Below are 15,454 nucleotides of genomic sequence, written 5' to 3' on the forward strand. Positions count from 1 at the left end.
TCTTTAAGTCTGCCTGTCTCTCTCCCTCTCTGTAGCTCTTTCTCCCTCTCTCCATCTTGCTCCCTCACTCTCTCTTTCGCTCCCAATTTCTATCCATCTATCTCTCTTTCACTTTTTTCTCTGTCTCTGCTGCTGTCCATTTCCGATTTCTCTCTTTCTTTCTCTTTTCTGCCAACACGCTCTCTCTATCCCTAATTATCTCACTGATTCTCCCTGTCCGCCTCTCTTTTTCTCTCTCCCTGTCTCTCATTCCCATTCTGACGTTTCCCTGATTGAAAAGTACCCTGACATATTGCAGTCTGACAGTCTCGGGGGCCGAGTGCCGTGTCTCTGAAACCCTGGCTGTGCATGAAGGTCCTGACGGGTAGGGACCTTCTCACCGCCAACCAAGCTGTGGCTTGCTGCTTATGTGAAAGCTCTGGCGATGAGACATTCTGCCAAACCAGTTTGACCGTCTGCTCGGGGAAGCGCCCGACAGGGTCCTTCCCCTCCTTCTTTTGTAGGGTAGTCCAGGACCTTGCGCGCCGACCACTGATTTATGGCGTTGTGCTCAAAGCTGTTTGTCTTGAAAACCTTTCCACAAAGGACAGGTGTTGAGGCGTGGTCCAACTGGTTGGAGCGTTCGGTGGCAACCTGGCCAGACCCATCCTTCACAACAGCCGGGAGAGATAGAACCTCAGCACGTACTGACACTTGGTGTTAGTGTTCCGAGGGTCTCTGCACTGCTTGATGCAGCCGCACACAAAGGTGGCCGTCAGGATGAGGGCCACGTTCCCAAAGGCCTTTATCCCTTGTCCAGAGATTTGTATATCGTGTCTCTGCGGACGCGATGTTGGATCTCCAGGCGCCAGTGTCAGCTCTGGGAGTGAGTCTCGGGATGGCTGGGTGATGTCACACTGGAGGCTGGGCCCACACTACACACAGCTCCACATCACTGTCACCCTGAATTGTGACAATCTGCATTCCGCTCCTTTTACATCAAATCAATCTGTAATTAAACACCCTGATAAAGCAGCATGGCCCCCTCCCTCCCTCTCTCTCTCTCTCTCTCTAAGTCTCTCTGTCGCTCTCTCTCTGTTTCTCTCTCTTCATCTTTCCCCCTCCCTCACTCTCTCTCGATCTCCCAAACTCTTTCGCTCTATATCTCTCTCTCACTCTGTCTCTCTCTCTCTCTATATCTGGCTCTCTCTCTCTCTCGCTCTCTGTCTCTCCCTCTCTCTCTCTCAGACTGTCTTTCCCTCTCTCTCTGTGTCTCTCCCGCTCTGTCTCTATCGCTGTCTTTCCCTCTCACTCTTTCTGTCGCTCTCTCTGTCGCTCTCTCTCTCTATCTCTGTCCCTCTCCCTCTGCATCTCTCTCTCTCGCCCTGTTTCTCTCTGTCTCACTCTGTCTGTCTCTGTCTTTCTCTCTCTGCCTGTCTCTCTCAATCTCTCTCTCTCTCTCTCTCTCATGACCAGTCTCATCTCTATCTCTCTTTCTCTCTCGCTCAGTCCATTTCTCTCTCGCTCTCTATCTGTATCTCTGCCTCTCCATCTCTCTCTGTCTCACTCTCTCTCTCTCTGTCTCTCTCTCTCTCTGTCTCTCTCTCTCTCTCTCTGTCTCTCTCTCTCTCTCAGACTCTGTAACAAGGCATAAAATGGTCACCACGTATCTGATCTAATATGGCTGCTCAATCTCACACAAACTAATCCCACTGCCCCTCTCTCTCCTCATAGCCCTGTATCAATCTCACATAAACTAATCCCACTACCCCGCTCTCTCCCCATAGCCCTGTATCAATCCCCAAACTAATCCCACTGCCCCGCACTCTCCCCATAGCCATGTATCAATCTCCAAACTAATCCAACTGCTCCACTCTCTCCCCATAGTCCTGTATCAATCTCACACAAACTAATCCCACTGCCCCGCTCTCTCCCCATAGCCCTGTATCAATCTCACACAAACTAATCCCACTGCCCCGCTCTCTCCCCATAGTCCTGTATCAATCCCCAAACTAAACCCACTACCCCGCTCTCTCCCCATAGTTCTGTATCAATCCCCAAACTAATCCCACTGCCCCGCTCCCTCCCCATAGCCCTGTATCAATCTCACACTTACTAATCCCACTGCCCCGCTCTCTCCCCATAGTCCTGTATCAATCGCCAAACTAATCCCACTGCCCCGCTCTCTCCCTATAGCCCTGTATCAATCCCCAAACTAATCCCACTACCCCGCTCTCTCCCCATAGCCCTGTATCAATCCCAAATAAACCCCACTGCGCCGCTCTCTCCCCATAGCCCTGTATCAATCCCAAATAAACCCCACTGCCCCGCCCTCTCCCTATACCCCTGTATCAATCCCAAACTAATCCCACTGCCACGCTCTCTTCCCATAGCTCTGTTTCAGTCCCCAAAATAATCCCACTGCCCTTCTCTCTCCCCATAGCCCTGTATCAATCCCAAATAAACCCCACTGCCCCGCCCTCTCCCTATACCCCTGTATCAAAACCAAACTAATCCCACTGCCACGCTCTCTTCCCATAGCTCTGTTTCAGTCCCCAAAATAATCCCACTGCCCTTCTCTCTCTTCATAGCCCTGGATTAATCCCCACACTAATCCCAATGCCCCACTCTCTCCCCATATACCTGTATCAATCCCAAACTAATCCCACTGCCCCGCTCTCTTCCCATAGCCCTGTATCAATCTCCATACTAATCCCACTGCCCTTCTCTCTCCACCCAGCCCTCTATTAATCCCCACACTAATCCCACTGCCCCACTATCTCCCCACAGCACTATATTGATCCCCAAACTAATCCCACTTCCCCGCTCTCTTCCCATAGCCCTGTATCAGTTCCCAAACTAATCCCACTGAACTTCTCTCTACCCATCGCCCTGTATCAATCCCCTAACTAATCCTACTGCCCCGCTCTCATCCCATAGCCCTGTATCAATGCCCAAACTAATCCCACTGCCCCGCTCTCTGCCCATAGCCCTGTATCAATCCCCAAACTAATCCCACTGCCCCGCTTTCTCCCCATAGCACTGTATCAATCCCCAAACTAATCCCACTTCCTCGCTCTCTCCCCATAGCCCTGTATCAATCCCAAACCAATCCCCCTACCCCGCTCTCTCCCCATAGCCCTGTATCAATCCCAAACTAATCCCACGGAGCCGCTCTCTCTCTATCTGTCTCTCTATATCTCTCTCTCTCTCTCTCCCTGTGTCTCTCTGTCTACTCCGCTCTCTCTCTCTCTCTCTCTCTTTGTTTCTCTCCCTTTGTCTCTCTGTCTCTTTGTCTCTCTCTATTTGTCTCTTTCTCGTTTTGTCTCACTCTCTCTTTATCTCTCTCTCTTTCTGTCTGTCTCTCTCTCTGTCTGTCTCTCTCTCTCTCGCTGTCCCCCTCTCGCTTTCTCCATCTCTCTCTCTCCTTCTCTCTCTGCCTTTCCCTCTTTCCCTCTCTCGCTCTCTGTCTCCATCTCTCTCTCTGTCCCTCTCCCTCGCTCTGTCTGTCTCTCTATCCCTCTATCAATCTCTCTCTCTCACTGTCTGTCTGTCTCTCTCTATCTCATTCACTCTCGCTCTCTGTCTTTCGCTCTATCTCTCGCTCTCTCTGTCTTTCCCACTTTCTGTATCTCTCTCTGTCTCACCCCCCCTCTCTGTCTCCCCCCACTTTTCTCTGTCTCTCTCTCTCTCTGTGTCTCTCACTCCCTCACTCTCTGTGTGGCTCTCTTTCTGTCTCTCTGCCTGTCTCTCTCTCTCTCTCTCTCTCTCTCTCTGTCTTTCCCTCTGTCTCACTGTCTCTCACCCTCTCTCTCTCTTTGTCTTTCCCTCTCTTTGTCTTTCCCTCTTTCTCTCTCTCTGTCTTTCCGTCTCTCTCTCTCTCTCTCTGTCTCTCACTCTCTGTCTCTGTCTCTGTCTTTCCTTCTCTCCCTCTCTCTCTCTCTGTCTTTCCCTCTCTCTGCCTGTCCCTCTCTCTCCCTCTCTCTCTCTGTCTTCCCCCCCCGTCTTTTTTTCTCTCTCTCTCTATGTCTGTCTGTCTCTCTCTCTCTCACTCTCTTTCTCTCTGTCTTTCCCTCCCTAGCTCTCTCTCTGCCTGTATCATCCGTGACCTTACAATAACTTGACCCCGCGCGGATAGGGTCAGGAGCAGAGTTCAGAGGTCGGGAGTTAGAAAATGCAATACCAAATGACACATTGTAAATCCCAGTGAGACTGTAAATAAACCGAGACAAATATAAATTGTGAGAAGCCTTCAATAAAAAGTAAACGCAGACAGCAGCTCCATCCCCGCCCTTTCTCATCACTGTCCCGCTCCTTTGTATTAAAAAGCAGCAATGAGTTGTGCTCTGAAATTGAGAACATTGCTCAGGTATCAGCACCACGCACCATTGGTGATGGGAAATAAAAAAACTATCTTTCTTCACAGAGACCCGGAGTTTGTAAACCTTCGCTTTAAAGGGCTGAATGTTCACATTTCCTCTGTGCGGGCTGTAAAACTGGAGCCGATCCCCTAACACCCGAGTTGTGGGAGGTAAAAGTGAGAAGTCACCCCAGAGTGTTTAACCTTCCCTTGCAGCGCATTGTAGGCCAATGACAGACAGGAAATGGGGATAGTGAGCTGGGCAAAGGTCTGTAAAGTTTTACAGTACAATATCACCAGCTGCTGGTGTACATCAGTACTGCATTAATACCAACATTGGAGAAACATTCGGTTCATTTCAGAATTCAGGCAAGGTCTTTATTCAGAACTGAGAGATAATTGGATCAGAGAGAAGGCCGTACAATAAACAGGGGACTGGAAAGCTGCGATTACATCCCCTCACTTTTCTGAGTACATAACTCACTCAGAGAATTGTGAACCTGCGGAATTCTCTGCCTGACTCTAATGACTGAGTGAATCCCTTTCCACACTCAGAGAAGTGAACGGTCTCTCCCCAGTGTGAACTCACTGGTGTATCAGCAGGTGGGATAACTCAGTGAATCCCTCCCCACACTAAGAGAGGTGAACAGCCTCTCCCCAGTGTGACCTCGCTGATGTATCAACAGGTGGGATAACTGAGTGAATCCCTTCCCACACTCAGAGAGGTGAACGTTCTCTCCCCAGTGTGAACTCGCTGGTGTATCAGTAGTTGGGATAACTGAGTGAATCCCTTCCCACACTCAGAGAGGTGAACAGCCTCTCCCCAGTGTGAACTCGCTGGTGTATCAGTAGGTGGGATAACTGAGTGAAGCTCTTCCCACACTCAAGGAGGTGAACGGTCCCTCCCCAGTGTGAACTCACTGGTGTATCAGCAGGTGGGATAACTGAGTGAATCCCTTCCCTCAATCAGAGAGGTGAACAACCTCTCCCCCTGTGAACTCGCTGGTGTATCAGTAGGTGGGATAACTGAGTGAATCCCTTCCCACACTCAGAGAGGTGAACAGCCTCGCCCCAGTGTGAACTCACTGGTGTATCAGTAGGTGGGATAACTGAGTGTATCCCTTCCCACACTCAGCGAGGTGAACGGCCTCTCGCCAGTGTGAACACACTGGTGTATCAGCAGGTGGGATAACTGAGTGAATCTCTTCCCACACTCAAAGAGGTGAAAGGTCTCTCCCCAGTGTGAACTCATTGTTGTATCAGCAGGTGGGATAACTGAGGGAATCCCTTCCCACACTCAGAGAGGTGAACAACCTCTCCCCGTGTGAACTCGCTGGTGTATCAGTAGGTGGGATAACTGAGTGAATCCCTTCCCACACTCAGAGAGGTGAACAGACTCTCCCCAGTGTGAACTCGCTGATGTATCAGTAGGTGGGATAACTGAGTGTATCCCTTCCCACACTCAGCGAGGTGAACGGCCTCTCCCCAGTGTGAACTCACTGGTGTATCAGCAGGTGGGATAACTGAGTGAATCCCTTCAACACTCAGAGAGATGAACGGTCTCTCCCCAGTGTGAACTAGCTGGTGTATCAGTCGGTGGGATAATTGAATGAATCCCTTCCCACACTCAGAGAGGTGAACGGCCTCTCCCCAGTGTGAACTCACTGGTGTATCAGTAGGTGGGATAACTGAGTGAATCCCTTCCCACACTCAGAGAGGTGAACGGCCTCTCCCCAGTGTGAACTCGCTGATGTGTTTACAGCTGGGGCGGGTAGTGAAAACGTTTCCCGCAGACCCCACATTTACACAGTTTTTCTCCAGTGTGACTGCGCTTGTGTCTCTCCAGGTTGGATGATCGGCTGAATCCTTGCCCACACACACAGCACGTGTACAGTTTCTCCCCGCTGTGAACAGTGTTTTTTGCTTCCATGGTCAAAGGCCGAAGATATTCAGGACCCGATGTATCGAGTGATTCCATCAGATCTGAATGTGATGTTTGGTTTGAGGCTCTGGTCAACAAATCTTCCGCATTTAATACCCTGTAAAGTGAACTTCTGTAAATTAAAGTGTAAGAAGAACATTAGAACATAAGAAATAGGAGCAGGAGTAGGTCATACGACCCCTCGAGCCTGCTCCACCATTCAATCAGATCATGGCTGATTTGATCATGGACTCAGCTCCACTTTCCTGCCCGTTCCCCTTAAACCTTTACTCCCACAATCGTTCAAAAATCTGTCTATCTCCGCCTTAAATATATTCAATATCCCGGCTTCCACAGCTCTCAGGGGCGAGAATTCCACAGATATTCAACGCTCTGAGAAAAAATTCCCCCTCATCTCAGTTTTAAATGGGCGACCCCTTACTCTGAATCTATGCCCCCTGGTTTTAGTTTCCCCTGTGAGTGTGAACATCCTCTCTGCATCCACCTTGTCAAGCATCTTTTATGTTTCAATAAGATCACCTCTCATTCTTCTTAACTCCAATGTGTAAAGGCCCAACCTACTCAAACCTTTCTTCATAAGTCAACCCCCTCATCTCAGGAATCAACCTCGTGAACCTTCTCTGAACTGCCTCCAATGCAAGTATATCCTTCCTTAAATACAGAGACCAAAACTGCACGCAGTATTCCAGGTGTGGCCTCATCAATACCCTGTACAGTTGTAGCAGGACTTCTCTGCTTTTACACTCTATCGGCCTTGCAACCCTAGCTTCTTCAGTCTGTCCAGGTAACTGAAGTCCCTCATCCATGGAATCATTCTCGTAAATCTTTTCTGCACCCTCTCTGAGGCCTTCATATTCTTCCTAAAGTGCGTTGCCCATAATTGGGCATAATCCTCCAGTTGAGGCCGAACCAATGCTTTGTGCAGGTTCATCATAATATCCACACTTTTATACTCTATACTTCTATTTATAAGCAGAGATACTGTCTGAAACAATGGTTCTCATCCTTTTTTGTGTTCGCGGCACACTTTCAAATACACGAATGTTTGGCGGCACACGTGAAGGGATTAAAAAGTGAACACAGGTTAAATAAAAGTAAGTTTCAGAAAATTGAAAAAACATTTTATTAATCACAGTGTATGAAGATATTCAACATTGCTACACATGTATATTATTAATTATTTTTTATTCTGAAAGTAACAATAACGTAATAAACTATAATCATATTTACTCACCTTAATTATAAATTAATTAGTATTTTAACGTGATACTTGAGCCTGACGTTTTTTAGTTATGTTACTAGTATTAGGGCGTATAACCGATAAGGCGACTCTCATTTCGTGTTCAAGTCCGCCAAGTTTTTCAAGTTTTTTTTACATTTGATGTTCGTAAGAGTTGAGAACCCCAATTCATAGAGATATGATGTTGAAAACTGCATCAGAATTATCAAGGCTTTTTTTGATATTACAGGATATTCTTCTTCAACAGAAATCCAGAACGCATCAAGAGACATATCTGCCTGTTTCATTTTAAGACCCCGGGCTGTAGAAATAGAAGTCAATTCTTCTTCTTGCATTGTAAGATCAAAATCTGACATACTGATTGGAGAAAATGGATTTCTTACACAATCACACTTCTCTACATCCAAAGATGTAACATATTTGTTGATGTTGTCTTCCAGTGATGTCAAATGCTCTATCACTATAGGAGCAACGTTTTTAATACTGTGATTTGGTATCAAAGGGAACATTTCAAGATTGTTTTCTGTTGCTCTCTTTTTCCAGATAGAATTTTTTTCTGAATAGCTAATAGCTTGTCTGTAGAGGTGAGAATGTTTACATTTAGCCCTTGCATACTGGCATTATCGCTGTTAAAACAATTAAATATACCTGCCAAATATGCTAACTTAGCACACCACATTTTACTATTAAGGTATTTGCAAAAGGTATCGTTTCCTTCTCTTTCAAAAATACTGAGAATTCTTATTTTAAGTTCAAATACACGACATAAGACTTTTCCCTTTGAAAGCCATCTTATATCTGTATGCAAAAGTAAAAATTCGTGCCATGCATCCATAGCTTCGCAAGTAAGCACGTTTTTGAAGTTCTTGATTTTATATAATTTACAATATTAACAACTTGATCTGACAAAGATTTTAATTCTAGTTGTAATGTCTTTGCAACAAGTGCTTTTCTATGCAAAAAGCAATGGGTCAATAATATATTTGGATTATGTTTTTTTGCGAGGGTAATGAATCCTTTGACATGTCCCACCACAGATGGAGCACCGTCTGTGCAGATTCCAACACATGAGTCCCATGGAATTTTGAAGTTTTCTAAATATGAATTCACAGAATCAAACATGTCTTGACCTCTAGTATTTTCTGGAAGTTCTCTCCAGCACAGACATTGGTGCAATATCTCGTTTTCATGAATGAAGTGAACAAATGCTAATAATTGTGCTTTTTCAAAAATGTCGACGGACTCGTCGATTTGCAAAGCAAAATTCGAGTTTGTTATTTTCTGGGCTACATTTTCTTCAATGTTAGAAGACATATCATTTATCCTTCACCGAATTGTGTCGTCAGACAGCGGAATTTTTGCAATTTCTTGTTCCGCTTCATCAGCAAGCATTATTTTGACAATTTTACGATATGCAGGCAAAATAAGTGAGTGAGCTATAGTATGAGACTGCATTTTCTGCGCTATTAATTCAGCAACTTTTTGCACTATAATTTAGATTGATTTTTATGCAAGGTGCTGGTGCAATGCCCGACCTCTTCTGTGCTAAAGACATATATTTCTGATTCAATTGCCAACCAGAACTCCCACAGTGAAACGGATGAGTGACGAACGCCCGGAGTGGTGTAAACATTGAAACATGTTTCAGAATTCGGGGAATTCAGTTGGTGCATCGACAGGATTTAAACCTCTCACATACCAGGAGGAAAACTGGAGCTGCTTCTGTTAAATGTGGTGCAGCATTGCCGGTAGAGCCCGGCTTTCTGTACATTGTTAGTTAGAAATGTGAGCAAAATATCACTCCAATCTTTGGGTGGTTTCACGTCAAACACTTGTATTATTAGTTTGGATATAATCAGTGCAGCACAAACATTACTGTGAAGGGTGTTGACGCGCTGCCAAATGACTGGAAGTAATATCAATGCTCCTGATCTTTCATAGTCCCACGGGAAATCTCCCGCAATTATAATTACGTTTTTCTCTTAAGCTCTCATCTCACAGTCAGTTGGAGCCCTGTGTTCAGTGCCAAGAGTCATCATCACTTCTCGGACAGAATGAGAGTTCCGGCCGTCGCCTATCCATTTTCCTGGTTACCGCCAGTTATACAGGCAGAAATGATTTACTATCCGATTATAGCAGCCGTGGGAATCCCCGGTAAGTGATTTAATTCCATTGCGAACGTCGTCAATAAAGTTTGGACTAACTTTATTCCTGCTCTTATGTCAGTAATTATAATTTTAAACTATTCTTCTCAATTCAATTAAAAGGCTGAAAGTCAGTGACTGTATTTCCCGCTCGACCTTTCAAGTGACTGATCATTTGGTGCCTTTCTAATTTTCTTTAACCCCCATAAAAGCTTCAGATAATTTCCCCCATGTAAAGTCTTTCAAACTGGTTCGGTTTTATCTGAGAATCGAGCAATGAGTGATTCAGTGGATTATTTTAATCCCATTTTGCCGTGCCTGCTCTCCTTTCCCGTAACACTCGGTAATATCTGACAGATTATATTTTACTGAACATTCAGCGTGTTGTAAAATGCTCCATTGACTCCCGCTGTGGAGACAGACACTGACAGCCGATCATGGACATATACCTGGGAATTCGGACAGTCAGGACCGGGACTTGTTGAGTCCCGTTAATCAGAATCTACCCGCTGTTCTCGATCTGGTTCAAGCAAAGTGCCGGATATTATTCCTGGTGATCACAATCTATTGCCGAGTGTGGGATTGTGCTCCATGCAGGAACACAGACTCTCTCCCTCATCTTCTCCACTGACCGGTGACCAGCCTGGTCTCAGACTCGCCTTCACCCTCCCGGCGGAGATTGTTCTGCCTTCAGCGAGTGGGAGGCAGCTGGTTTCTAACACATCCATCCCTGCAGCGGTACAGGTCAGACCGGGTATCCGTGCTGTGATAAAGCGATTGAAACAAGGCAGCGGCGCTCTCTGCAGCTGTCCTGGATTTGTCCACATTTAAAAATCCGTTTTACATTCAATACCTGCATATTAACCAAAGCACCGGCTCCATGCCGGGTCATGGTCCCTTCTTTCTAATCGCACAAATTTATTGTTCAGACCAAACGCTTGCAGGATGATGTAACATCGACTGTACATTCAGTAAGTCGGTCCGCTCGGTGATCCACACACATTCACTTTAATTTCGCTTCAGATACTGAGAGATAGAGAAATTTCTAGTCACATTTACCCACCCGGTCTCCATATCCCTTTAGCGCCTCTTCCTCCAGCAACAAACCCAATCTGCTTTGAATTCTGACAGTTTCTGCCTCAACCTCTATCCATGTGACTGAACTCCACCGCCTCCCCAATCCCTGTATAAAAAAGCTTCTCCCGCTCTCTCTTCTTTCTGTTCCATTCTCTTCTATTTCATTTAGTTTTTACAGCGCCTCTTTCTGAAACACACATCTACTGGAATCAGTCTGCTTCTATCTACCTTCTTCCATCCTGTCAATATTTTTAAACACATCTGTCACTTCACCCTGTAATCTGTGTCTGTGTTACATTCCTCTACCTCACATTTACAGTTATGTGGCAGAGCCCAGGGTATCGAAACAGTGTGATTTATCACCCATTGTACCACTGACTAACTTTCCCACTTCATTGGGAAACTTAAATCTCACATTCTGTCTCCTGAGTTCCCACCACCCTGTACTAATAAATTGCCTTGCATGTGTGTGTTCGAAGAAATATGATCAGCATTAAAATCGAATGTTACGGCTGTTTGTAACACTCTGCAGAGTACGTTTGAAGAGGTTACTCAATGAGAACAGATTGAAGTGAGTTGTCTCACTATCCCGCTGACTCTCACAAATCTCAGGATCAATGCAGCCTAATGCTCCTACTGCAAGCTTCGCCCCTGTATTACCATGAATATCTCTGACTATATCAGCTCACATGGTCCGTTGTAACATGTGCCGCTCCAAGAGTCCCCATCATTTCTCAGAGCTCAATACAGTTTGATTTATTGGATTACCATTTGCGATGTTCCAGTTCTCGGCGTGGTAATTGGTGTTCCCGGTAACGTGCTTAGTTTGTGAAACAAAAGCGCCAAATTGTTATTTCCATTCAATATTGTGTCAGCTGCGGTAATTTTAACTATAATTATGATCAGTACTCGGTGCATTTGGAATGTCTGTTCCCATCGTCTCAAATTGTATTACATTGTCAGTTAAGTCCCTGCTTTGATAAAGTTTTTCAGTTATTATTCATAAAAATGGGAACCCACGTAATTATTGGTAAACTTACGACTTGGATCGATAGTTGGTTGAACGGAAGGAACCACAGAATAGGGATAAATGTTAAGCGAATTTTGGCTTTTATCACAAGGGGGAAGATATTTATAACTGAGCAAGTGCTGTTCTCGCTTCACAGAGATTTGGTCAGGTCTCATTTGGAATATATACGTTCAGTTATGGGCAACATATTGCAGGATAGATGGATTGACCTCCAGTGGTTTCAGCGCAAGTTAACCAGACTGATATCACGGTTTAAAGTATTCAAATATGAGGAAAGGTTACATAACCTTGCCTTGTATTCCATTGTGGTTAGAAAGATGAAGCGTGATATAACCGAGCTATTTATATAGATAAAGGTTTTCGATAGTGTAGTCACAGAAACTGTTTCCAATGGCGGTGTACTCTAAACCAGAAGGCATTATCATAAAATTGCAGCTCGGAGTGAAATCACGAAACACTTTCTCAAACAAAGTCCAGGAGAAATCTAACACTCGTTCTCCCAAAATTCTGTCAATTAATGGTCAGTTGTAATTTTACAGACTCTGATCGATAGATTTATTAAGGTCAGGGTATCAAGGGGTATTGAACTAAGACGGTAATTGGAGTTAGGGTGCCGATCACCCATGGTCTACTGGAATGGTGGAAAAGTCTTGTGGGGCAGAATGATCTAATCCTGCGTTCCTATGCGTCAAGCACCAGAGTCATCATTTCTGCAATGAGCTTTCCGGTAATCGCAGGTCCAATTTCAGTGTATCTGAATGTTCTACACGAAAAAATGTCCGCTGATATCCTGCAGCCCATAGAGTTTCCAGCACTCATTTTAACAGGTTACCGATTGCATAAATCCGTGTCTCGCTGTATTACCTGGAGGGCCTGGTCATTGTTCTGTCGGTCCTGAGGTGATTAGTTGTCAGATTTGGGTCACTATCGGAAATTCCGAGAATATCTGTCCTCCATTCCCTCCAAACTTTGCGAGATGTTTATTGATATTACACAGTTTTTGAATCTCCAACTCAAAATCTAACATTGTTTTACATGGAATGTTTCGGAGCAATGCGGTTCTAAGTGAGAATGAGCCCAGTATTCACACAGTGGGATGTCGTTCGAATGTGAAATTGTTTCAGTTAATCGTTAGCAGCGTCAGGAACCCCTCGCTCATGTTCTCCTCTTTGCATGCTCTGGTTAACTTATCTACCTCGCCTTTAAATGTAACAGCCGGGGCTTCCATCTGAATCAGAAGTTTTTGGGTTTGATACCCTGTCGAAAATCTAGTCTGACTATCGTATGACTTTCCCATGGTAGTTTTTCCGAATAACGCAAACCTTCGCCAACTTTACCAACCAGATGTTATATTTGTGGATCTTGCTGTAGTATATATATACATTTAGTTACATTGCAAGGTATGTTACGAAGTTGTAGACACCATCTTCTGACAAACAGTGAAAGGCCATATTGACTTTGCTAGAGTGTGAAATACAAGTGTATTATTTCACGCCAATTCTGGGAAATACGGTTGTGGTTCAAGCAATTCATAGAAACCACAGTGGTGATGTATTTATTCAGAGCTGAATTCGTGCACCAAGCACAATTATGGTCCGTGGCTGCAAATTTCATTTTTAAATATTTGCAGTCAGTTATACACACATGTAATGATTTTATTTGGGACATTGCACAGGCAGTGGAACCGGAGACTGAAGGGATGGAGAGCTTGGAAAATAGAAACAGTAAGACACAGTAGTAATGATATTTTAATTGTAGCTGCCAACAGTTGTGGTTGGATTCAGTGAGAGAAAGACATTGTTTCCCTTTTTGTCCTGTCATTATATAGCAGCTGCAATTAGAAACACGAATAATTGTCAAATCGTTTTGTTACTGGAATATTTGTTAATCAGGTATCACCAATATTTAAACTGTGACTCTGTTTAAGCCGAGAAGATAATGCATTAATTGATAATGACATTTCTGCAGCCACCAATCTCCCCAAATATCCCCTCACCATCACCTTTGATGCCCTATTTCCTATTAAAACAATTAATCTCTCTCACCCTGCCCTTTCCCTGGTACGGCCCACATTCTCGCTCACTCAAGTACAAGGGCCGCAGACTTGTACGGATAACTGATTTAACCATTCAACGCCAGATTTGGCTAGACTGCATAAAGCATTATCCGGCCCTACTCGTGTCTGCTAAAACTGCTCACTATTCCAACATCATTCCAGAATGGAAATATAACCCCCGGCTACTATTCTCGACTGTTAACCTTCTTGTTAAACTCCTCTCCCCAGTCTCCACCACACTCACCTCCAACAACAAGTGTGAGTAGCTCATGGAATTATTTGTCTCAAATATTGAGACTACCCAATCAGCTGCCTCTGCCACTTCTCTTCCTTCCTCTAGCCCAACGAGTCAAACTTCCCCTAAGTTTCAACCCTGCCCTAGCCATGAAGTCGCATCTCTCTCTAGTCTCTCCCTGATCTGCCCCTCTTGATCTCTCCATGCTCATCTTATCCATGAGACCAACTTCCTGCTCACTTGATCCTATTCCCACCAAGCTGCTGATCAGCCAAATTTCTTTTCTGGCTCCCGTGTTAGCTGACATTGTTTATGGTCCTCTCAGCTCAGGTCCTCTCGTCTCCTTCAAATCTATCGTTATCACCCCTCTCCTCAAAAAACAACCCTTCACCACACTGGGCTTGCAAGCTACCGCCCCCTCTCCAACCTTATTTTCCACTCCAAATCCTTGAACAAGTTGTCGCCTCCCGGAACTCCATGTTTGAATCCCTTCAGTCTGGTATCCACCATGCCACACTACCGAAACTGCTCTTATCAAAGTCACAAATGGCATCCTTTGTGACATTGACAAAGATAAACTTTCCCTCCTCATCATTCTCGACCAGTCCCAGCCTTCGATGTGGTTGAGTAATCCATTTACCGCCAATGGCTCTCCAACTGGCTGGGAGTGCACATGCCTGGTTCCATCCGTATCTCCCTAATCGTAGCCAGAAAATCACTTGCATTCTCTTCTATTCTCACGATAAATCGTTGCATATCGTGTTCCCCAGCAATTGCCCCCCCCCCCTGTTCTCCACTATATGATGCCTCTTGCCGACATCATCCGAAAACACAGCTTCAGTTTCTACATGTAGGCTGCTGATACCTAGCTCTACCTCACCCCCACTTCTCTCGAGGCCTCCAAGATCTCGAAATTGGCAGACTGCTTGTCCCACATTCAGTATTGTTGAGCAGAAATGTTGTCCAATTAAATATTGGGAATACCGATGACATTTTATTTGGGTCCCGCCACAAACTGTGTTCACTAACCAATGACTCGATCCCTCTCCCGTGTTCTGTCTGTGACTGAACCAGACAGTTCGCAATCTAGCTATCCTATTAGAACGGGAAATAATCTTCTGGCCATATACCTGCAGCATAACTAAATCCACCTGTTTCAACCTCCATAATATTGCCAGTCTGCGCCCCTGCCTCAGATCCTCTGCTGCTGAAACCTCCATCCATGCCTTAATTATCTCTAGTTTGTACAGCTCCAACACACTCCTGGCTGACTTCCTACATTCTACCCTATGTAAACTTGAGGTCATTCAAAACTCGCCACTGCATGTCCAATCTCACATGAAATCCCACTTGTGCTCGCTGAGCTACATTGATCCCGGTTCAACAATACC

The sequence above is a fragment of the Pristiophorus japonicus genome, unplaced genomic scaffold (genome assembly GCF_044704955.1).
Source record: "Pristiophorus japonicus isolate sPriJap1 unplaced genomic scaffold, sPriJap1.hap1 HAP1_SCAFFOLD_37, whole genome shotgun sequence".
Lineage (NCBI taxonomy): Eukaryota > Metazoa > Chordata > Chondrichthyes > Pristiophoridae > Pristiophorus > Pristiophorus japonicus.